The 25,371-nt window shown below is 39.9% G+C and overlaps 1 pseudogene; it reads left to right on the top strand.

Moving 5' to 3' along the window:
• The window catches only part of LOC148044498 (uncharacterized), a 45,817-nt pseudogene extending 21,857 nt beyond the window's left edge, over nucleotides 1–23,960 (top strand).
• Nucleotides 23,961–25,371: the final 1,411 nt, after the last annotated feature.

The following is a 25,371-nucleotide window of genomic DNA, read 5'->3' as shown; positions in this document are numbered from 1 at the left end:
GAAAAATACCTAATGGCAAATCACTTCCATCTTTTTACCTAGAAACTGCATGAATATCAAGTACAATTCAAAGTCATCTTTACTTTTATATTATTAACTGGAAAGCAGATTTTTTATAAAAAAATGCTATTTGAATATATATATGTATATATATATATATATGTAGGTCTCTAGTTATTCAGGTTTTCTCCCACGTAAAATTGGAGATGTCTTGGCGACGTTTTGACGAAGTCTCATTCGTCATCTTCAGGCTACTTCAGGCTTGGTGCTTCCAAGAGCAATGTGAGATCTCGGCTGTTTCTTCCTTTTAACTGCCAGTGGGGGTTTGAACTGATTGGGTGGGAGCTTGGCTGTGTCCTGATTGGGTGGAGGTGTGTCCTGATTGAGTGGAGGTGTGTTCTGATTGTTTGGGGGTTTGTGTTTCATGTAAGGATAGGAGGGGTTTAAAGAGGCTGATTGTGCATATATATGTGCAATTATATATGACCAAAGTCAATGGAGAAGCCAGATTCACTTAACCTCCCTGTTACTAACTTAACAACTGCAGTGATTCACTTAACAACCATGGCAAGAAAGGTAATAAAATGGAGCAAAACTCACATAACTGTCTTGCTTAGTAACACAAATTTTGGACTCAATTGTGGCCATAAGTCAAGGACTACCTGTAATTCTATTGGGCCCAACCTAGACGTAAGAACTATACCATGAAGAAACCTCTCACGTAAAACTACTGACTGTATATATAGAAGGTGGATTAGCTTCCTAACCTCACATGTGAAATCATTTCTCCTCAACCTTTAGTATGCCCAGGATACAACCTATATTTTGCAGAGATCATATCCATTGAGCCAGACCATGTGGATCCATCCATTTATTTTGTAAGCACTCAGAGTTTCTCCTTCCTTCAGAAGGATGGCACTTCGTCCATACTTGGCCTCTTCTGAATGATGAAGGGGACCGGTGGGAAAGTCCTTTTGCCAGATCTATCACTAGTGCAGCACATAAAGCATAACTTTGCAATAGTTTTTAGCCAGTGGTGGGTTTCAAAAATTGTTCGAACCTACTCTGTGGGTGTGGCCTCCTTTGTGGGAGTGGCTTGCTGCCCATGTGACTGGATGGGAGTGGCTTGCCGCCCATGTGACCGGATATGAAGATGCCGACGACACTTGTCAGAACCACCTTAAATTACCTCACACACAGCACTGGCATGCATAAGAATATGATGTAAACTTGTTTTTGAAAAGGCATCTTTGGTTTGCGTTAAAACAACTTCAACACACGCAATGTTCTGATTGCACCACAAACGCAGTAGTCATCCTTACCTTTCACAGAGGCACTGGGTTTTATAAATATGAGCATGATAGTGTAGAATAATCATATCCAAGGACCAGTGGTGGGTTTCTAAAATTTTTGGAACCTCTTCTGTAGGTGTGGCCTGCTTTCCGGGTCCACTGGTGGAACCTCTTCTAACCGGTTCAGTAGATTTGACGCACTGGTTCTACCGAATAGGTGTGAACTGGTAGGAACCCACCTCTGATTTTAGCCCATAGTTTCAAAGGGGGCATCTTAGAAAGAACTGTAGACTTAATTTTATTTCTTTCTAAATACTAGGGGGGGGGGGGGGGGAGAAAAAACTATTCCTTTAAGCATATCATTAGGAAACAAAAGCCTTGCCTATTATTGAAACTCTAAAAGCTAGCTCAATATTTTATTATCTGAGCTGGATTGATTAAAAAAAATATTGTTCTAATGTGCCTTATTGATTTTTTTTCCTCCCAATACTTAATGTTATTTTTTTCTTTGTTTTTTTTTTTGAACTTATTGTGAGAAATTCATTTCACACTTTGAGAAACACAGTTTAATAACATAACCGATATAAATTAAAGTATCCACTACTTATAAAAACAGCAACATGAAAACCTGAGGTAAATGATTATAACTGGTTGATAGTCTAAATTGCTACATGCACATAGACATACATTTTATATACTCATGTGTGAACATGCAAGAAAGCATGTCAGAACATTTCCATATGAACAGGATGAATGCCATCTGAAAGCTTAAAAGTTATGTAGAGAAATTCCACATAACTTCCTCGACGGACAGTAATAATTGAAAACTAATTGAAGAGGAATTTAAAACCATTGTGACATAAGTAGCTACTGGGCCAATCCCAAATTCAATAATCCTCATTATTTATATGATGAATAATGTATTAGCCCAATCCATGTGTGGATATTTAGTATTCCTAAAATGCATGGCCATTTCACTACTAAACAATATTACTATACATTTCAATAATTGCTTATCCTAAGTGGTTTCCCCACTTAGAATAATTGTCATTTGCTTCTATATCCCTATCGTGAATTGTGATTAAACTCCATAGAGTGGAGCATCTGTCTGTTTCAAAGAAAATGTTAGTAGAAAAAGCAATGTACAAAATATACAAGTAATGCCAGTTTGCACTGGTTAATCATCGTGATAGAAAAAGAATACTTACTATAAATTATTATTATAATTTAATTATTATATCATTCTATGATTACATGTTGCAAAAGAAAAATTCAAATAAATGAATGTTAAGTTTCAAAGAAAATGTTATTCCAGTGTACCAAAAAAAAAAAAAATGATATTGAAGTTGTTGAAAATAGATCAGATTAGATGGATTTTGTATAAGGTAACTTCATATATTCCACCAAGGTGAAGGAAGTTGGCCTTTTCTGTTGTCACCTTGACTTCTGGAATGCCATAACACTCGCACCCAAAATCTGGCTGGTCCAAATTCTGCCAGTATTTGGAAGGTCTTCGGAACATGTCTCTTTTTGCCAGGCATGAGGAGTGGGAGGGGTTCACCGACAAATGCGCGCTCTACAAAAGCACGCTAACGAAACCGCGGTAAGAAAACCGTGAGGTTGAAATCGCGCCGACGAATGAGCGCAGAAGCACGCCGACAACAGCGCGCCGACAACAGTGCACCGACAAAAGGGCGCCTTCCACAAAGAACTAATAACAACCTAATAACCCTAACCCTAACCCTAACCCTAAACCTAACCCTAAACCTAACCTTAACCCTAAACCTAAACCTAAACCTAAACCTAACCCTAACCCTAAACCTAACCCTGAACCTAATCTTAAACCTAACTCTGAACCTAACCCTAAAGCTAACTCTGAACCTAACCCTGAACCTAACCCTAAACCTAACCCTGAACCTAACGCTTACCTTAACTTAAATCACGCTTTTGTGGGCGCGGTTTTGTCGGCGCGTTGTTGTTTATGACATCGCGGTTTTCTCGCCGCGGTTTCGGCAGCGCATTGTTGTCGTGCGCGCATTTGTCGGGTCACGGTGGGAGGTTAATGAGGCTTATGAAATGGGTGAGATGGATCGTTATTGTGTATGCAGCTGCCCCCAGTTTCCACTATTTGTAAATTTATTGTTAACTTTTATTGTTTTATTAAGTTTTTAACATTGTTAACCACTCAGAATCACTGTTGCCAGATGAGCGGCCAAATAAATGGATGAAAGAAAACATATTTTTTTAAAAAATGATATGCTGGTAGGACTTCCAATTACTGTGAAGTTGTGTTCACTCACACACTTAATCTGGTTAAAATATTAATCAGTTTTCTGGGTTTATACAAAACCAGATAGTGATCAAATTAGTTCAGTTTTTGAAATGCACTAATATCCCACCAGTGCTAGGCAATATTAAATCTATCCAAGTTTAGTATGTTCTAAGAATGCAGATTCTGGGTCTGTATCTAACCCGGTTAAGCCTGCTATATTTAGTCAGCAATGAGGAACTTTCAGATACAACTTGGGTTAATCATTCTATTCTTCAAAATGCAGAGATCTCTAAAAACATACAAAGCCATACAGAGAAAAGCTGGAAGGCCAGAAGGCACTGTTTGTCTTCTGCCTAGAGGTGACCATGGGGATGGAGCAGTGGTGCATTTCAAAAAATTTTCGAACCTACTCTGTGGGTGTGGCCTCCTTTGTGGGAGTGGCTTGCTGCCCATGTGACCAGATGGGAGTGGCTTGCTGGCCATATGTTTGTTTTCTTTCTTTCTTTCTTTCTTTCTTTCTTTCTTTCTTTCTTTCTTTCTTTCTTTCTTTCTCTCTCTCTCTCTCTCTCTCTCTCTCTCTCTCTCTCTCTTTCCTTCCTTTTGTCTCTCTGTCCCTTTTTCCTTTTTTCCTTTCATCTCTCTCTCACTTTTTCTTTCTTTTTTCTTTTTTTCTTTTTTTCTTTCTTCCTTTCTTTCTCTTTCTCTTTCTCTCTCTGTGTGAGTTTGTCTGACTGTGTGTGTGTGTGTGTGTGTGTGTGTGTGTGTGTGTGTGTGTTTGTGTGTCAGTGGTGGGTTTCAAAAAATTTTGGAACCTCTTCTGTAGGTGTGGCCTGCTTTCTGGTGGAACCTCTTCTAACCGGTTCGGTAGATTTGACAAACCGGTTCTACCGAATTGGTACGAACTGGTAGGAACCCACCTCTGGGGGGGAGGAATGAAAAGCATCATGAAACACGTACAAAGAGGTAAGGCGTATATCATGGGCAACATCTTGACATTTTGACCCCTCCAATAGATGCTCTGCTTCTACCGTCCTTAATAACTGTTACTCTTTCATAGCTAGAACAGCACTTGCTTAATCTTAATTCACAGCCTCACTGGCAAATCTGCAATCAACTCCATTTGGGCTTTTCAAACATTGTTTTTCTTAGCACATGGAAATAGAAAAGTTTTCCAGATTTCCTTCTCTGAACACCGAGTCTTCTCTGAGGAGAGATCTAACTATCCCTTTGGCATCTGAGATCTGGTCTTGTCATGTGCCTAATTTCCATTTAAAATATATTTAAAGACATTTTCTAAAGTAAACATTAGAGGAAAGAATGTATGGAATATACATTTTTAGGCATATGGCAACTGTGCCCACTGAAAGCTGTAGATCTTGGGGGCTGCATTGTACCTGCCTGACTATTAAAATTTGAAAACAGCACATTAAGAAGCACAGACAAAAATCATTTGTAATTTCAACATTGCATTTTTTTTTTAAAAAAAAACCATTTGTTTGTTTAATATTTGCTGGTCCATAAGGCCTGTCATCTTCCGAATTAATTTCTTTCACTGTTGACAATTAGCCTGTAAAGAATTGGAACAAAGCATTCATCACAGTGTTGATACAATAAAGAGAAATTTATATTCACCTTTTGTGTGTGCGTGTATTCCCTGCTATACACCACTGGTGGGCAGCAGCCAAGTGTAGTGTCTACATAACTGAAAGATCAGAAGCTAACTTTACAAGAATGCTTATAAAAGTAATCTGGAATCTACACAAAGGTTTTACAAATAAATATTCCAGCTCTCCAGGTTTCAAGGTCAAGAATCACCAGCCAAATAAAATCCATTAAAACTGGTAAAACTTCGAAACATAAATATTATAGCACCGACACGGGAGAGAAAATGTGAGTTTAATAGATTCCACAGGAAGTGTCTGTGTGTTTGTGCATGCACACCAGGGGTGGGTTCCTGCCAGTTCTAACCTCTCCTATAGAAGAGGTTCCTCAAATCTACAGTGCCATTTAGAATCAGGTCCAGCTCCCTCCTCCCGCCCGTCCGCACATCATCAAGATGAAGAGCGAGAGGAGGAATTCTGGGAGTTGAAGTCCACAAGTCTGAAAGCTGTCAAGTTTGAACACCCCTGGGAGTTTTTTTTCTAAAGGGTTAGGGGTGCAAGGGATTTGTAACTTGACAGCTTTAAGACTTGCGTGCTTGAAATGCCAGAGTTTCTGAGCCAATATTTTGGTTGCTAAGCAAGAGCGTTGTTAAGTGAGTTTCACCACATTTTACAAGTTGGCCATGCCCATCGAGTCACATGACTGCCAAGCCACTCCCACTCAATCACATGGCTGGCAAGCCACTCCCATTCAGTCACATGGCCAGCAAGCCACTCCCACAAAGCAGGCCACACCTACAGAATAGGTTCTAAAAAAATTTGAAACCCACCACTGTACCCACTGTACAGATTGCTAAATTCACAATGCAATCCTCTGACTCTTGGGACAATATTCCATAGTACTCAGGAAACAGTAACCTTTTCTGATCAACTCCTTCCGTTTGATAGCCAGTTCCAGAGTTTGGTTTAACTAATATTGAAAATTACTATTTTGAAGGACAGAGGCCTAGCTGGGACCCAAAACCTTCCCCCGTCATTTAGCACAATATGACTTGATGAGAACTGGAGTACCAGCCAGTCAGATCATCTAAGTCAGGACAGTCAAACTTGTGGCCTGCCCCCCCCCCCAATATAAAGAAGGGGGGGAAAGTGATACATCACGTGACAATGTGTTTGTCACACATTTGACATCACTGATCTAAGTTATATGTACCTATTACTGACAATAGAATGGATGTTCTTTTAATATTGTTCTGACTTCACTTCCTTCATCATGTCTCTCTCTTTGGATTTGGATTTCTTGTATTGGAATGGTCCAGTGGTGGGATTCAAATAATTTACCAACCAGTTCTCTGCCCTAATGACCAGCTGGGTAGGCGGGGCTCGGTGGTCATTGGTAGATTTGACGAACCGGTTCTACCGAACTGGTGCGAACTGGTAGGAACCCACCTCTGGAAGGGACCTTGGCAGTTCTCTACTCCCTGCTCAAGCAAGAGACCCTATATCATTTCTGACAAATGGCTCTCCAGTCTCTTTTTAAAAGCTTCCAGTGATGAAGTAGCTACACTAAACAAATGGTTGTAAGTTGAGGACTACCTGTAGCCAGAATAATTAAGATACTAGATTAGTATAATTTTATTTCTTTAAAAAATCAGAATAGGAATTCAAAGCATAAAAGAAAAGAAGATGTTATTAAAGGTGACCTATAGAAAATATCTACAAATCACTCTGATGTAAAGATCATTTTTCCAAGTCAGATTCTGAATCCAATGTGATAATTGCCCTTCTCCTTACTCTCATCTACACACAACACACACACACACACATCAAAAAGCAAGAAAGTTCTCAGCTCAGTCTTCCCAGGCTGGTGCTCCCCAGATGTGCTGGACTGCGCTAGTTGGAGAGAGCAAGATTTAAAGTCCAATACATCTGGAATCCCAACACACTTTGGGAAAGGCTCTTTTAGCAACAGATTGTTCAAACAGGAAGATGCAACCATCCAAAACTGAAATCTGATAGCCTCATTCCTCTTAGGGCCTTTTTCCACTTGAGTTTTACTAAGTGCAGATCTGCGATTGTCGGCCCTGTTCCCACAGTGTTGCATTCACCTTGTCTTCAGCCTGAAACTGAGATCAACTGTTAAAGTGATGCTGTTCCCTTAAACTGATAGCAAATAGCATTTCACCATAAGGCCTCCCTGCCTAATTTTCCATTCCTGTGGGAGCACCAATGTCAGGCACCCCAAATGGTTCACTTTGGGCTAGCCCCACCCAGATTCCATGGCAAACTCCCCTGGTAGCAGCTTTTTTCTAGACCAAAAACACCAAGACAAAATCATTGAGCTGAGAAAGCTGCATGCTTTCCAAACAACTGATAGAGAAATGGTGGAGCTTTGTCTGGGTAGCGTTCCAATCCATTTCCCCACGGAGTTTTGAGGAAGTTAACTGTGTCCAAGCAAACTATTAGCGGGTTAATTTGTGAGCTACCTAGTAAAGGACACTTTAGTCAGCAGTCCTCAGTGCCCTCTCATTTTAAAAGGCCTTGAATCATTCTTCATTTTTTGAATGGAAATAGTTCTATAGATGTTCATGTGGAGTTTTTTTGGAATAATGATATTCCAGTTTTTCTCTCTCCCCAACCCTTGATTATGCTTCAGAGGTGGGTTCCTACCAGTTCGCACCAGTTCGGTAGAACCGGTTCATCAAATCTACCGAACCGGTTAGAAGAGGTTCTACCAGTGGACCCGGAAAGCAGGCCACACCTACAGAAGAGGTTCCAAAAATTTTTGAAACCCACCACTGTCACACACACACACACACACACACAGAGAGAGAGAGAGAGAGAGAGAGAGAGAGAGAGAGAGAGAGAGAGAGAGAGAGAGAGAGAGAGTAGCAGTTAGACTTATATACCACTTCATAGGGCTTTCAGCCCTCTCTAAGCGGTTTACAGAGTCAGCATATCACCCCCACAGTCTGGGTCCTCATTTCACCCACCTCGGAAGGATGGAAGACTGAGTCAACCTTGAGCCGGTGAGATTTGAACCGCTGAACTGCAGATAACAGTCAGCTGAAGTGGCCTGCAGTACTGCACCCTAACCACTGCGCCACCTCGGCTCTATACAGACAGACAGACAGACACACTGACAGAGAGAGAGAGAGAGAAAGAGAAAGAAAGGAAGAAATAAATAAATAAATAAAAAAGAAAGAAAAAGAGTGAGAGAGAGATGAAAGAAAAAAAGGAAAAAGGGACAGAGAGACAAAAGGAAGGAAAGAGAGAGAGAGAGAGAAAACACATGGCCGGCAAGCCACTCCCACAAAGGAGGCCACACCCACAGAGTAGGTTCCAAAAATTTTTGAAACCCACCACTGTTATGCTTGAACCTCTTTGTTTCATTGTGCTGGTTCTTAAGTAGGTTTCTTAATAGTAGCTATAAGGCTAAATTCAAATATTCCATGTCATATCTGGAAGCTTATTTCATATCAGAGTTAATCATATAAACACAAAACTATGAGGATAATAACTATGTCACTTAGCCAAAATTTGCATTTTAACCAAGTTTTGGTTGTTTTAGGCAAACAATAGTGACTTGAACAACAAATCTCAACCAACATAAAATCTTTGTCTTAAAATCAACCCAATGGTTATGCATTTGAAAATGTAAGGATGATTAAGATCAATCTGTACAAGACAAAAATGACATGTAAGTAATTAAGTCTACAAAATATGCTCCATTTTATAAAACATTTTTTAATAAAATGTATATATTTTATAAAACATAGAACAAAACAGGATTGTGGTAATACTGATAGATGCAAACTGCAATGCAAGCAGAAAAAGTTAGTTGCAAAAACTCATCAAACCTGCTGCAGCTTTTCAGATCAATCACTCAACATCTTAGTTTTTACTATGCTTTAGCAATGAAGCTAGTAACGTTGTGCCTGCCCATATTTCCTAAGTATGCAATCATAGGGCTGGAAAGGACCATGGAGTTCTTTCAGTTCAACATCTTGCCCAAGGCAGGAGTCCTTATACCAGTGGTGGGTTTCAAAAATTGTTTGAACCTACTCTGTGGGTGTGGCCTCCTTTGTGGGAGTGGCTTGCTGCCCATGTGACCAGATGGGAGTGGCTTGCCACCCATGTGACCGGATATGAAGATGCCGACAACACTTGTCAGAACCACCTTAAATTACCTCACACACAGCACTGGCATGCATAAGAATATGATGTAAACTTGTTTTTTAAAAGGCATCTTTGGTTTGCGTTAAAACAACTTCAACACACGCAATGTTCTGATTGCACCACAAACGCAGTAGTCATCCTTACCTTTCACAGAGGCACTGAGTTTTATAAATATGAGCATGAGAGTGTAGAATAATCATATCCAAGGACCAGTGGTGGGTTTCAAAATTTTGGAACCTCTTCTGTAGGTGTGGCCTGCTTTCCGGGTCCACTGGTGGAACCTCTTCTAACCAGTTCGGTAGATTTGATGAACCGGTTCTACTGAATAGGTGCGAACTGGTAGGAACCCACCTCTGACCATCCCAGAGAAATGGTTATCCAATTTCTCTTCCTTAGGCTAAACATACGTAGTTCTATCACCTGTTTATTGCACAATTTAGCTTCTGACCCCTTATCATATCTGTTGCTCTTCTCTGCACATTTTCTAGGCCTTTAGCATCTTTTATATATTATTTTGTAGAACCTATCCATGGTTCTCTCCCATTTTTTTTACCTCTCCTCCCAGTATTACCACCAATCACTCACCTGTCTGTGCTCTGAAGACCCCAACAGATAAGAGACTAGAGGGGATGCTGAGGCTTTGTTCCTGGAACTTTTTTTTTTGTCTTTGTAGAAAATAGTCCCGAAATGCAGCTGAAATGAATGCAAAGGAGAAAGTTAGGCAGGACTATGGCTGGGAAGAGAGGGTGAAATTGACCAGAATCATGGAGGGACTCTTTCCATTTAGACAAAACCCTCCTCCACCCACTGTAGTCACACCATGAAAAATCAAATAGGCTGACATAGGTCTCCATATGTTGGCTGTTGCTTACAATGGGTCCATGATAGTTTGACAAAGGCCTGCTGGACTCACATTATATCAGTGAAATGTGCAGTGTCTAAACTAAGCATGGGTTCATGTTGTGGCCCAGCAGGAGCCGTTGGAGCTGCCACCAGACTCCGACAGCGAGGGGACCTATGAGTCGGCCCTGGAGGATGTGGAGGACCCTGGACAGGGTTCCGACTCCGAGCAGGGCGCAGAGAGACTGGTTGGTCACCAGGTGGTGCCTGAGCCTTGGACCAGTGGGGAGGAGAGTGATCCAGAAACCAGCAGTGAGTTGTTCCTGGATGCATGCCATCGAAGGGCTACTCGGTGTCAAGAACAACTATGTAATTACAGGAGGTAATTACGCTCAGCTGGTAGTCAATAGGCTCCTCTCCAGACTATAGAAAAAAACTGCTTGTGCCGCACCCTTCTTGCAGAAGCCAACACTTTGACTAAAGAGAAACTAACTTGGCAGGCTGGATTGCTGCCAAGGTTTATCTGAATTGCTGCCAAAGTTCGTCGGACTTGCTGCCAAAGTCCTTATCTGTTTGTTTGCTTGGCTTTCAGCCACCGAGATTCTGGTCTTGCTATTAAAGGACATTCTAATTAAGCTTGTCTTGGCTTTCGTTACTGGACGGAGGAGGGGGTCAGAACAGGTTCCTAAACTTTTTGTTTAGGATTGGATTTTAATTTTAATAGACTCAAAAGCACATGGATAGAAAAGATCTGTAATGCTAGTCGGACTAAAAAAAAAACATAATCTTGAATGAAGTTCCTGGGTAGATTTATAGCAAGCCAATTAAGGTGGAGTTTCTTTCCTCTAGTCCAGCCCCTACTTATGGCCTGTATTGTCTATTCTCATATTGGTAGGTCGCTGAACTCCCTCCCTCCGCGCCCTCTCCCTCTTTCCTTGTAGGAAACTGGTTGCAATGTAAATGCCATAAATAAATTTTAAGTTAGGGCAAACACCATTTTACCAATTACTTGATAAAACAAATGTGGGTGTAATCAATATATCAAAGTGAAGTACAAGGTGAATTAGATCTCTGATGGAAGCTTGCAAGAAAATACATGGTTAAGGGGGAGGGAGGGGAAGAGCATGTTTCAGTATAAGAGATGTGCGGTAACATGATTACAGGTTCTGATTTATTATAAGCTATAGTTCAGTCCGCTATTGCAAATAGTAATTTTAAAAATCAACATTAGTGTTTAGAGCGTTTTAGCCTTAGAAATCCCTGCAACAAATTACAGAGTAAGTATTATACCCACATTACAAAAAAATGAATTCAGGGCTAAGACAAGATATGAACCACGAATTTCCTGGCTCATTGCTCACCTTATTTGTAACCACTACACTACACACCTGTTACTCTAGCACTTCTGTTTTCAGAGGCAATTATAGATGACTATCTGCTTTCACATTCAGCGTATGCAGGAAAGAGTTTGCATGTCTGAAAAGTACCCCATTATTTTAAAACAAAGCAAAAAACGTTCTCTATCCATGGAAAATAATTTCAGTTGACAAGGCTAGATGTTGTCTCTATGGCATGTTAGTTTTCTACATGCATGTAGAGTCCCTTAATGAATTTCACTGCTACAATACCAGCAAGACTGTACAATACTTTACAAAATTTTTCTGAATCTTTTACTCAATCTTCCTATTCATTTACTGATAATTGATTGATTGATTGATTTAGTTTATTTGTATGCCGCCCTTCTCCGGGAGGGACTCAGGGCGGCGAACAACTCAGAAGGGGAAAAGGGGACACAAACACAATACACGTAATTAAAATACACAAGAGTCATACAGCCATACAAGTCGAGAGGGGAGGGGAACTCATCAACCCCAGGCCTGCCGGCACAGCCAAGTTTTGACGGCTTTCCGGAAGGCCTGGAGAGAGGTGAGGGTCCGAATCTCCGTGGGGAGTTCATTCCAAAGGGCCGGAGCTGCTACAGAGAAGGCCCTCCCCCGGGTGGTAGCCAGATGGCATTGGCTGGTAGACGGAACCCGGAGAAGGCCGACCCTGTGCGATCTAACGGGTCTATGGGAGGTAATTGGCAGCAGGCGGTCTCTCAAGTACCCAGGTCCAGTACCATGAAGGGCTTTATAAGTTACGACTAGCACTTTGAAGCGTATCCAGAGACCGATTGGTAGCCAGTGCAGCTCGCGGAGGATAGGTGTAACGTGGGTGTACCGAGGTGCACCCACAATCGCTCGTGCGGCTGCATTCTGGATGAGTTGTAGTCTCCGAATACTCTTCAAAGGCTGCCCCATGTAGAGCGCATTGCAGTAGTGCAAAGATCTAGACAAGATCTGTCATGATAGATAGATGACAGGCAGGCAGACAGACAGACATTGACTTAAATACCAGTTATGCTTACTTAGAATGAAATAATGGATTTTAAATTAGTTATGATTTCAATACATTGACAATGACAGAAAGGAAGTACACATATGTACAGAGTTCGAGCTATTCAATACCAATATACATGTATTATTAAAAATGAACTTTTATACTATATTATATATTCACATGGACTAATATAGCAATAAGAATTCCATTACGCTTCTCTTTTGAATTTTACAGGGGAGGAAAAAATCCATTGACCCATTTCCAACCCAACATCAATTTCTCTCAAAATATGTCATTTCTAATTTGCTTAACACCTTAATTAAATGAAGCTGGCTATCTTGCCAAAAGACTAATAACAGTGAATATCTTGTAGGAGATTTCTTTTGATAATGAGTTTTGGAAGTGATTAATGCTTACACATATGTAAACATTTTCACTCTGTCATTAGCCTCTGTAATGCTAATTTATACAGATTAAAGGGGGCCTACGGATTTACATTACATGAGCAATCTATGTGAAACAGGAACAATATTTGAATTAGGTGAGAAGGAACATTTTAATCCCCCTCCCCTTCTAATTCCTAATCTTTTGATGCTATTTATTACAAATAACTCAATGGTAATTTCTAGTAGCATTAACTTGAATAAGGATGTCATTATAGGGAGAATTCGGCTGCATCTCAGTCAAGGATTCCTTGAAACAGAATGAAGGAAAAGATGTAGCCCCTTTTGTTTCAAGATCATCTTTTAATTACAGATTATCAGTGAAATGTAATTGAGAGCAGAATCTCTCCCTCCCCAATGCAATGACATAAGAAAAGCTGTTCTTATCCACTTTGGGGCAGCTACAAAAAAAACAACACAACAACTTCTCCTGTGTCTCTGTCCATTTATTAATGAAGCCGAGATACAAAAGTACACCTTTGTTGGAAATGAACCCATTTTAAAAACAGGTTGCTTTTACCTAAACAAAACAATAATCATTTCCTAAATAACTTATTAAGGCTGAAGGCTCCAAAGGAAGATGTAATGGCAAGGGCTCCAGGATATTTAATAGCAATTGATGTTCCTGATGAGGTTTTTGTTTGCTTTAAAACAAATCATAAAATCTAGTCTTAAAAAAAATTAACAGTAATAATCTGTACACAGAAAGAAGCGAATTTCTAGTGGAGTGGGAACTTCTCTAACAAGGGCATACATGACTTTTGGAGTAGTGATAAATTCACATCTGATGCTGGTGGGGTGTTTTTTTTTGGGGGGGGGAATCTACCTTATTCTATCTGAACCAGTGGTGGGTTTCAATTTTTTTTAGAACCTCTTCTGTAGTGGTGGCCTGCTTTGTGGGAGTGGCTTGCCGGCCATGTGACCAGGTGGGTATGGCCAACTTGTAAACTGTGCTGAAACTCACTTAACAACGCTCTTGTTTAGCAACCAAAATGTTGGCTCAGCATTTGAAGTACGCAACTCTTAAAGCTGTCAAGTCACAAGAACCTTGTACCCCTAACCCTTTAGAAAAAAAAACCCAGGGATGTTCAAACTTGACAGCTTTAAGACTTGTGGACTTCAACTCCCAGAATTCCTCCTCTTGCTCTTCATCTTGATGATGTGGGGACGGGTGGGGGGAGGGAACTGGAATCGGTTCTAAATGGCACTGTAAATTCGTGGAACCTCTTCTATAGAAGAAGTTAGAACTGGCAAGAACCCACCCCTCATCTGAACCATTACTGGAAATTATTTCTCCTGGTCAACTAACCGGTAATCTATGAGAGACCAAATTGAGAATCTTGTGTGTAACAATGATCACAGAGACATGTGTCATTGCTCGGTGTATGTTATATGTGTAGATAACTGCTTAGCTAACAATTCCACATGTTCACATAACAGGATTCTTTTAAAAAAAAAATGCATTAATGCAGCACCTCTGAATTATTTCATTATTTCACAAATGATCCTTGAAAACTTTATATAGTGGGTTAACATTACATACTTGCAATGGGAATTGCCAATCAGACGTTCCGATTATAATAATAATTATTATTATTATTATTATACAATTGTATCACAGCGGCCAGTTGTTTCGCCGGATTTGGCATTGGTTACTAGTCGGGCCTCACCCAGGGGCCTAGGACGTCGTAACGTATTTTCATAATATGCGTGCAGATCCAAGCAGTGCGGCTTTTTGCATTTGACTGATGGTGATTTTGTCAATTTTTAACTGTTTTAAATGTAATTCCAGTGCTTTTGGAATAGCACCCAGTGTGCCAATTACCACTGGAATTATCACTGCTGGTTTGTGCCATAGTCATTGAATTTCGATTTTTAAGTCCTGGTATCTTGCGATTTTTTCATGTTCCTTCTCGGCGACCCTGCTATCACCTGGTATTGCGATGTCTATGATTGTGACCTTATTTTTCTCAACCAGTGTGATGTCTGGTGTATTATGCACCAGTATTTTGTCGGTTTGTATACGGAAATCCCACAAGATCTTGACCATCTGATTTTCGGTGACTTTTTCAGGCTGATGTTCCCACCAGTTTGTTGCTGTTTTAATATTATAATTTTTGCACAAATTCCAATGGATCATTTGTGCTACTGAATTGTGCCGCAATTTATAATCAGTCTGCGCGATTTTTTTACAGCAGCTGAGTATGTGATCAACAGTTTCATCAGCTTCTTTGCAAAGTCTGCATTTGGCATCATCAGAGGATTTTTCGATTTTGGCCTTAATGGCATTTGTGCGGATAGCTTGTTCTTGCGCAGCCAGGATTAGTGACTCTGTTTCTTTCTTTAATGTACCTGTTTTTAACCATAACCAAGTTTGTTCACTGTCCACTTTATCTTTTATTTTTTCCAGAAATTGACCATGCAGTGCTTTGTTCTGCCAACTCTCCATTCTTGATTTTATCACATCTTTTCTGTATTCTTGTTTTGTCTGTTGGGCCTTCAGTAGATTTTTGTTCTTTACTTCGATTAATACATGTTCTTGACTTTCTTTTAAATAATCAGCCAGTGCATGTTTTTCTTCTTCAACTGTTTGATTCACTTGTAATAATCCTCTGCCACCTGATTTTCGGGGCAGGTATAATCTATCAGTATCACCATGTGGATGTAAACTGTAGTGCATTGTCATTAGTTTCCTGGTTTTTCGGTCCAAAATGTCCAAATCAGCTTGTGTCCAGTGAACTATACCAGCTGTGTAACTTATAACTGGTATTGCCCAGATATTTATGGCCTTGATTGTATTTCCACCATTCAATTTAGATTTCAAAATTTTCCTAACTCTGTTGGTGTACTCTCGCCTGACAATAGTTTTTACTTCTCCATGCTTGATATTATCCAACTGCAGAATGCCTAAGTATTTGTAGGCTTCATTTTTGCTGCATTTAATTAGTTGGCCATTGGACATTTCAATTCCCTCACATGCAGTGCTTTTGCCTCTTTTTATGGATACAGTGGCGTATTTTTCAATGCCAAGCTGCATTGAAATATCGGTGCTGAATACTCGGACTGTGTTTGTCAATGATTGGATTTCTATTTCTGACTTTCCATAGAGTTTCAAATCATCCATATATAGTAAATGCGAAATTTTTTCAGCTTCTTTGGCTGTTTGGTAGCCTAATTTCATTTTTTTTTTTTTAGATTACTAATAGTGGGATCATTGCGATGATGAAGAGAAGAGGTGAAAGTGAATCACCCTGGAAAATTCCTCGCTTGATATTAAGCAGTCCATAGATCTCATTCCCTACTGCCAACTCAGTTCTCCATTGTTTCACCGCCTTTTCAGTAAAGGATGTAATATTTTTGCTAATGCCAGTTGTTTCTAAGCATTTTATGATCCAACTATGTGGCAGTGAGTCAAATGCCTTTTTGTAATCAATCCAGACCATATTCAAGTTCGTTTTTCTGTTCTTACAAAGATGTTCTTTGTTTCCAAATAATCCATCATGTTATCTGCAATAATGCCTATGAGTAATTTGAAGGTTGTTGGCAAGCATGTTATTGGTCTGTAGTTTTCAGGTATTGTTCCTTTAGTTGCATCCTTCTGAATCAAGTATGTTTTTCCAGTTGTCAACCATTCATCAGTTTGACCATTTTGTAAAATTTCATTCAGTTGCCTGGCCAATATTGCATGTAAACTGGTCAGATATTTGAGCCAGAAACCATGCAATTGGTCATTTCCAGGTGATGTCCAATTCTTTACTTTTTTTACTCGATTTTTGACCATCTCAGTTGTTATTTCTAACACTTGCATTTGCTTGTTGCCAATGCTTTTCTCAAAGTCATGTATCCACTTTGCTTCCTTATTGTAGTCTTTTGAATTTTCCCACAGTTCTTTCCAGAATTCAACTGTGGCCTGCTTTTCTGGTTTTTCACTTTTGGTGTCACCATTCACATTAAGACTTTGATAAAAACGCTGTTGGTCTGATCGAAATTGCTGATTTTGTTTATATTGGATGATTCGTGCCTCATATCTTTCAATTTTTCTAGCTGTTGCTGTTATCTTCTGTTTTACAATCTCTACAGCTTCATTGGTGTTTCTTGTATCCAATCTATATCTTCTGATTAGCTGATCTATGATTTTGTTGTTTTTAATACATGTTCTTTAAGTTGCTAGCATCTGCCCTTAATTTTTTTACTTTTTGTTCTAATCGGATTTTCCACTTTGGCTTTGATGCTTTTTCCATTGTGTGACTAGGTACTTTGATTTTAATGCCTAGTTATTTAGTGACTATTACAGCTGCACTGTACAATAACAGATTTGTTTCCAAGATGGATCCCGGTTTGATTGTTGAAATCACTGCATTAACCATTTTCATAATAGGGGCCAAAATTTTCCTAGGCACAGTTTTTAATGATGGTAAACATTGCCTTTCCTCATTAGACAGAAAATGCTCCATGATCTTGTCCTTCAATTCTTTTTGTTTTTGAGTTAGTTCATCAGTTGGTTCAATGATATCTGGTTCTGGTGATAGTGTTGTTATTTCTGCCCCAACATCTTCTTCTGGGAGTTCTACTACAATGTCTTTATTTGTGTCTTGAGTATTGGTTGTTTCTGCTTGTGATGTTGTTTTTTTTATTTTTGCAAATTGCCTGAATTTTCTCAAGTTCAACTTCACTAAACACTTTATTCCGTATAATAAATCACCTTTGATCTGCTAGCCATTGTTCACTAACATTTGAATCTGGATATTGTTGTTTGCACAATTCATACATTCGTCTTAAATAGCCTCTTTTTTCTGGCTCTGAGTTGTAATAACAGGCCATTATGGCATGATTTTCATCTGCACTATATTTTTGTCGTTTTGTTGGCTGGTCCACTTGTAGCCCACTTGTCGACGGATACCCAGGGACCTCAACATCCGCTGCGGCCCTTGTTAACCCACGCAACGACCTAACCCTACACAAATCATTTAAGCAGAGATGTCAATATATTTTTTTTACATAGAAAATAAAAAATGCCCTATGTTTTTTTTATTTTATTTTATTTTTAGGTTCAAAAGTTTTATTTCTTTTAAAACAAACATTTCATCATTCCTCAATCAGTAAGACATCGAAGTACAATTTTTGTGTGTCAAAATAGTTCTAGTTTACCACCAAATTCTTGTCTAGCCTAATGTATTCCCCTCCCTCCCTCCACCCTCCCCCCAACCCCCCTCCTCCTTCCCCCCCCCCAGAACCCGTACACGGTATGGATTTTTAACAAACACAGTCTAAAATCTATTGAGAAAAAAGAAATAAAGAAATTAATGACATTCTACATTGACCTTAGCTTTTTCTTGCTGAACTAACTTTAAACAATTAAAATCATTTCTGATCTTAAGCATAGGCTAACTGGAGTTTCTTGGTCCCGTATTTATTTTGTATATAGTCAATCCATTTTTTCCAGTCTCGTTTATATCTCTCATTTGAGTGATCTTTAAGATATGCCGATATTTTAGCCATCTCGGCTAAGTTTGTAACTTTCAATGTCCATTCTTGAGTTGTAGGCAAGTCTTCCTTCTTCCAGTATTGCGCCACCAACAGTCTTGCTGTTGCCCTATGTTTTTAATGTTTGTTTTTAATTACGGTATATGTTGTATTTGTATCTGGTTGCTTTGTTTTGTCAGTAAATTAGGGAATATTTGCTAAATGGTAACCATATAAACCAAAGATATAATCCAGATACTAGTAAATATAATGGGTAATTTCACTTCCCTTCCCTTCCTTTCCTTAATCTATTCTTCCCCATTAATTTAAATCAGCTGTTGAAAGCTACATACTTCTTTATTGGAGCGTTTCTGTTTGTTTATGAATGGGAATTGGTGCTTCGTCTTTGATACGAGACACTTAAACATGCTCTCAAATCAAAGGGAAGCTGTATTCCAGCTTGACTTTAACCTGCAGCAGGCAGAATCTAGGCAAATAGCCCAAAGCATATTTAGAGCTGCCCTGAAGTCAATGCAACACATCGAGTGAGTAGACAATGTTAAAAAAATAAGTCAGCCAGAAGGTAATTGGCTTGGATTGCAAAGCTGTGAGGTGGAGACATTCGAGGGGCGACTGGTAAACTACAAAATCATTTTGACTTGATCTCTTGATTCGGGGCCTCTAATGTGAATCATTTCCATGGGAGGTGATAAAGACAGTGGAGGAAATCTTCCTTAACAAGAATGGACATTTTAAGGCAGAGCAATCTACCCATCTTTCAATTAGCCTACCGGGTATGGCTTGAAATAAAACAGAAGCTGCCACCCCGAGGACATAAAGCAAGACAGGGAGAGGAACACAGCTCAGCATGTTTGCAGGAAATCCAATTATTTGTCTGATGTTTTGAATTCAAAAGTGGATTCCAGAAGTCCTAAAGCAATTACGATTTGCTGTTGAAAAAGGCTGAATTGAGCCAGCAGCTAAACATTAGTATTGTTTTTGGCTTGCATGCTCCATTTACACTAAGGAGCCCTCTTAAGCCGAAGCTCTTCAGCATGCAACCAAAGTTATTTTAATTTTTAATAGGCCTCCTTGAAGTATGTTGGTCAAAATACGTAAGTGGCAAGGACAGCAGAAGTAGAATCTCTCTCTCTCTCTCTCTCTCTCTCTCTCTCTCCCTCCCTCCCTCCCTCCCTCTCTCCCTCTCTCTCTCTCTCTCCTTTCATCCCTCTCTCTCTCTGAGTTTTTTTTTCCTTTTCTTTTTTAGAGCTGGAAAAACTGTACTCACACAACTCTCTAATTTTTCTTGCCTAAATGAGACGCTCTCTGAATAGCTGATAAGTGTATTCTACAGTTTTAAAATATTTCCTATCACTGATTGATATTTTGAATCGCTACTTAACAACATGACTATTTGGACAGAATGGAACTCAGCATTTCACCCAATTTTTTTTTATTTTTTTTTAGTGTTCTACTGTTTCTCAAAGGTGAAACTATCTGATATGAATTTGGGCTACAGCAACCCAGGAACAATAAATGCACTAGAGTGTCCCAAATGACTGAGGTCTTAAGAGAATCCTGTCAGCCTCTGTTTTGCTGCTTGCTTTTCGGCTGCCATTGAAACAGGGAGGGGAGGGCATGGTATTTGGGTGAGGGAAATATTCTGTGCAGGAGTGACTGTAAGAAGGGAGTTGTTCTCACTGGTTCTACCACAAAATCGCGGAGGACAAAATCGCGCTCGACGAAAGCCCGCATTTGACGTCATCACAGCACGACGAAAACATCGCGCTGTGATCGAAAAATGTAAAAATAAAGCTAAAACCTTACCCTAACCCCCCCAAACCTAACCCTAAACCTAACCCTAAACCTAACCCTTAACCTAACCCTAAATCTAACCCTAAACCTAACCGTTAACGTAATGCTAAACCTAACGCTAACCCTTAACCTAACGCTAAACGTAACCCTAACGCTCTAAACCTAACCCTAACCCTTAACCTAACCCTTACCTTTATGTGAATCGGCTTGTTTTAATTTTAATTTTATTTCCATTTTTAATTTTTTTCATCGCGCTGTGATGACGTCACATGCGCGCTTTCGTCGAGCGCGATTTTGTCCTCCGCGGTTTTGATGGGTCACGGTTCTCACCATCTACTGTGCATGTGGCAGGGAGAGGAGTTCCCGCCAAGGCCAACTGTCCGGCATACCAACCTGATGATGATTTTTGAAGATGTCTTCCACATGACACCTGTGGAGTGTTTGGATTGGACTACGGGATGGGATTAGGTTTAGGTTTAGGTTTTATTTGACTTGTATGCCGCCCTATTCCCGGAAGACTCAGGGCGGCTAACAATCAGAAGGGGAGGGGGTACAAAAATAAAAATAGAAAACAGAAATTTAAAATACAACAACAGTCATAACCTCGAAGGGGGGCTGGATAGTTCAACAGCCCCAGGCCTGCCAGAACAGCCAGGTCTTAGTTGCTTTGCAGAAGGCCGGAAGGGTAGTAAGGGTCCAGATCTCAACGGGGAGATCGTTCCAGAGGGCCGGAGCAGCCACAGAGAAGGCCCTCCCCCAGGGAGTCGCCAGCCGACATCGGCCGGCAGATGGAATTCGGAGGAGGCCTAGTCTGTGGGATCTAATAGGTCTTTGGGAGGTGACTGGCAGGAGGCGGTCTCTCAAGTAACCAGGTCCGATACCATGTAGGGCTTTAAAAGTAATGACTAGCACCCCCTGGATTACCAGGGGGAGGCGGTTGGGTCACATATTGATATCTATGATTACGCGCGCTTTTGCCTCAGATCCTGCTTTGCTTAGCTACCATCTACTCATGACCAGTAAAAGTACTCTTAATTCTGCAAAATGGAGTTGAGTAGTTTCTTTCTTGGTTACTGAGCGAAGCAGCCATGACAAGTTCATAGCATGTCTCAGTAGGAGCACTGCAGTGGTGGGATTCAAACAATTTAACAACTGGTTCTCTGCCCTAATGAACGGCTGGGTGGGCGTGGCTCAGTGGTCATGTGACTGGGTGGGCATGACCAACTCAAGGTCACTCACGTCAATGGGCCCTTCACCGTAGCAGTTACAATGTAATAAGGATTAACGGAAGAGGCAGTTTCTGTAAGCAGGGCAATAAAGATTAGGCTAGAAACAACACTAGAATGTTTCCTTCCTGCTTCCTTACAGGATTAGCCCTGTAAAGTGGAAAGAAACAAAAGGAGATTTCTTCCAACAACCGGTTCTCTGAACTGCTTAGAAAGTTACCAACCGGTTCTCCCGGATAGGTGCGCACTGGCTGAATCCCACCACTGGAGCACTGACATGACTGGGAGTGAACTAGCACTGGCAGTTAGATCTTCTGCAGGATGAGAAGTTGGAAGGTAAATTGTGGAGATACATTATCATAGTACAGTGGAACTAAAACAAGAATTTTATGTTAGTCTGGTAGAAAGGGAGACTTCAGGACTGTTTTTTTGGATTCCAGTATGTAACTGGAAGATCATGGGACCACACAGGAAGAACTTATGAGGAGTAACCACAATACATGGCACACTCTTGTGGGATCTAGCATGTTGTATTACCCAACCCACATACAAGTGGTGGGTTTCAAAATCTTTTACTACCTATTTTGTGGGTGTGGCCTATCTTGTGGGCATGACTTAGCGGTCATGTGACTGGGTGGGTGTGGCCAAATTGATGTCACTCACTAGGAGATGTCATGGATTGGGTAAAATGTGGTGAAGCTCACTTAACAATGTTCTTGCTTAGCAACCAGAATTTTTGGCTCAATTGTAGTCATATGCCAAGGATTAGCTCTGCCTTCCACTGCATGGCAGCCTTGTCCTAGTAAATTCCTTCTCTTTTCCAGCAATTTTCCTCTCTGTTAGAGGCACCAAAATAATCCAGACAATGTAAGGTTTCCTGCTGCAGCAGGGGGTTCGACTAGATGACCTCTGAGTAGCCTTCTAGCCCTAAATTATTGTGTTGTTTTTCTTTCTTTCTTTCTTTCTTTCTTTCTTTCTTTCTTTCTTTCTTTCTTTCTTTCTTTCTTTCCTTCCTTCCTTCCTTCCTTCCTTCCTTCCTTCCTTCCTTCCTTCCTTCCTTCTTTCTTTCTCCCTTCCCACTGTGGGAAGCAACCAACACTCCCTCCCCAAATAAAATATTACTCCCAGAAAGGCTCATTCCACATGCCTGCCAGATAGATAATGAGACAATGAGCCTATAGAAAGTTTGGCTCCATTCACAAGCAGGGAATGATCCAAAATTTTTTAGAAACACAAAGCCCATATTGCACAAACCCCAAAACTTCAAAAACATAGAACCATATAAGAATCCTACCTTTTATCCAATTTGTTGTTCAGTTGCCCTAGAATCAAACTGCTGAATGTCACGTTGCAAACTTCCTTTTTCAATTTAAAGCAGGTTTCAATTTAAGATTTGCAGCATTAAGACTTGCGGACTTCAACTCCCAGAATTCTACAGCCAGGCATGCTCAGTTCCAATTTAAAGCAACAGCAATGTTTTTTCTACTTTACTGAATCCTGGTTGAAAAGTGAGATTCCTTCTTTCTTTTTATTTTTTTCTTTCTCTCTTTCCTTCCTTCCTCCCTCTCCCCCCCCCCCCCCGCTTTCTCTTTTATTTTTTAAAACCTCTTTTCCCTTGCCTGAACCAGCAGGGAAAAAGGGCTTTAAAAAAAAAAACTTCTGCCCGAGGTTTTGGGGCCTGGCCAAGCCACCATTACTACCGCCCCGGTCCGGTACACCAGATTTTCACTACCTCTTCTGGCATACTGGACAGGACCAGGAGGAACCCACCTCTGAAACATACCCTAAAAACCTATACAGAACTGTTTCCATAACTTTGTATAAGATCCTTAATTACAGTAATGGAATGATCTGAACCTGTAAAATGCCCATGGCATTATATCAGTACTTCTATTTACTTCACAGCTTTAGTATTCTCAAGGTCATAACTTAAAATAATTATAATAATGCTTGTGTAAGAAGATTATACAAACTGATTATAAACAACAACATAATACAGTTGTCAAATGATTCACTGGGACATCTATAAAAATTAATGTGCCAATAATGAAAAGTTGGTGGGAATATAGAGTTGAAAAAGTAGTTGAAAATGAGAAGGTTAAAGTATAGTAGGATTTCCAAATACAGACTGATAATGTCTTGGCACATAACACGCCAGATTTGTGATTGAAAAGAACAAAGTGTGAATAATTGATGGGCCAGGGGATGACAGAACAGAAGGCAAAAAAATTGGAAGGACCACAAACTATCAAGATCTGAAAATCAAAATTGAAAGATTATGGCATACACCAGCTGTGGCAATCCCAGTGGTTATTGGCATTCTAGATGCCATCCCAAAAAGCCTTGGACAACACTTAGAAAATCTGCACATTGACAAAATTTCCATCAGTCAATTAGAAAAGGCTACACAGCTTGGACATATGCTACATCAACACTTAACAAAATTCTAGAAGGACTAGGTGAAAATTAAAGCCAACAGCAACTAAAGAACTGGAAGCTGTGATTTTATATTGTATGCGTAATAATATAATCGTTTATGTAGTACTAAAGTTTTTGTTCTTTATAGCTCTGAAACTCTGACTCAATGGAAAACAGATTGCCTAATAATAATAATGGAAGAGGCAATACCTGGAGACAGCAGAAGAGAAGAGAAAGAATTGGAGAAAATCACAAAATGCAAAGACCTGTAAATATTAGTAGAACAACTGTGGCAAAAGAAAGCAAAGACAATACCAATATCAATAGTAATAGGTACCTTTGGTGCAATCCCAAAACAGCTGGAGCATCACTTGAACATTATTTCCATTGACAAAAATCACAATTGCAAAAGGCAGCTTTACTCAGAACAATTTACATCCTACAATGATATTTTAATACAATCAAATAATAACATATGCCTATCCCAGATCTCAGATTTGGCACTTTAACCACTCAGTAGGTGAATAAAATGCCAAATCCAAACTAAACATTTAAATAACAACAACAACAACCTTGATAATGAAAGATCCAGAAAAGGGCACAGAACCAAGCAACTATTGGCCAATTATTTGTCTGCCAACAACATTCAAATTTTTTACAAGAATACTGGCAAATTCAGTATTTAATTATCTGATGGAAAACAGTTTGTATCCAGTAGAACAAAAAGGAAATTATAAAAAAATCAAGAGGAACAAAAGATCAGCTGCTCATAAACAAAATGGTACTAAAAATGCAAAATGAAGAAAAACAAATTTAAATATGGCATGGATTGATTACAAGAAGGCATTTGCATTATTATCCCAGAGCTGGATTAACACCTGTGTGGGAAACTTTGGAATCAGCAAAAATATCTGTGCATTTCTGAAAGCAAATATGCAAAAATGGAAAACAGTTCTAACAGCAAATGAGGAGAACATTGGTGAAGGCAACATCAAACGAGGAATCTTCCAGGAGGACTCGCTTTCACCACTACTGTTCAACATCACATTAATTCCACTGTCAATGATCCTATGAGACACAAAACTGGGATACCAAATCTCAAACCAACATGGCAAGATAAACCATCTACTATACATGGATGACTTAAAAATATATGTGAAAAGCCCCACTGAACTTAAATCAATACTCAACACAGTTCAACTATTCAGCAGTGACATCAAAATGAACTTCGGACTTGAAAAATGTGCTACATTATCCATGCAAGCGAGGAAAAATGGAAAGAATAGACGAATAGAACTGGGAAATGGAAGCATATTGAAAGCATTAGCAAATGATGATGATTACAAATACCTAGGCATATTGGAGGCAGATAACATCTTGAATGGAAAAGTCAAAGAGAGCCGAGGTGGCGCAGTGGTTAGGGTGCAGTACTGCAGGCCACTT

The sequence above is a fragment of the Thamnophis sirtalis genome, unplaced genomic scaffold, assembly GCF_051295495.1.
Source record: "Thamnophis sirtalis isolate CommonGarterSnake01/CBP01778 unplaced genomic scaffold, rThaSir2_p1.2 scaffold_8, whole genome shotgun sequence".
NCBI classification, from domain to species: Eukaryota; Metazoa; Chordata; class Lepidosauria; order Squamata; family Natricidae; genus Thamnophis; species Thamnophis sirtalis.
The sequence above is the reverse complement of the archived record's forward strand: the minus strand, read 5'-3'. Positions and strand labels throughout refer to the sequence as shown.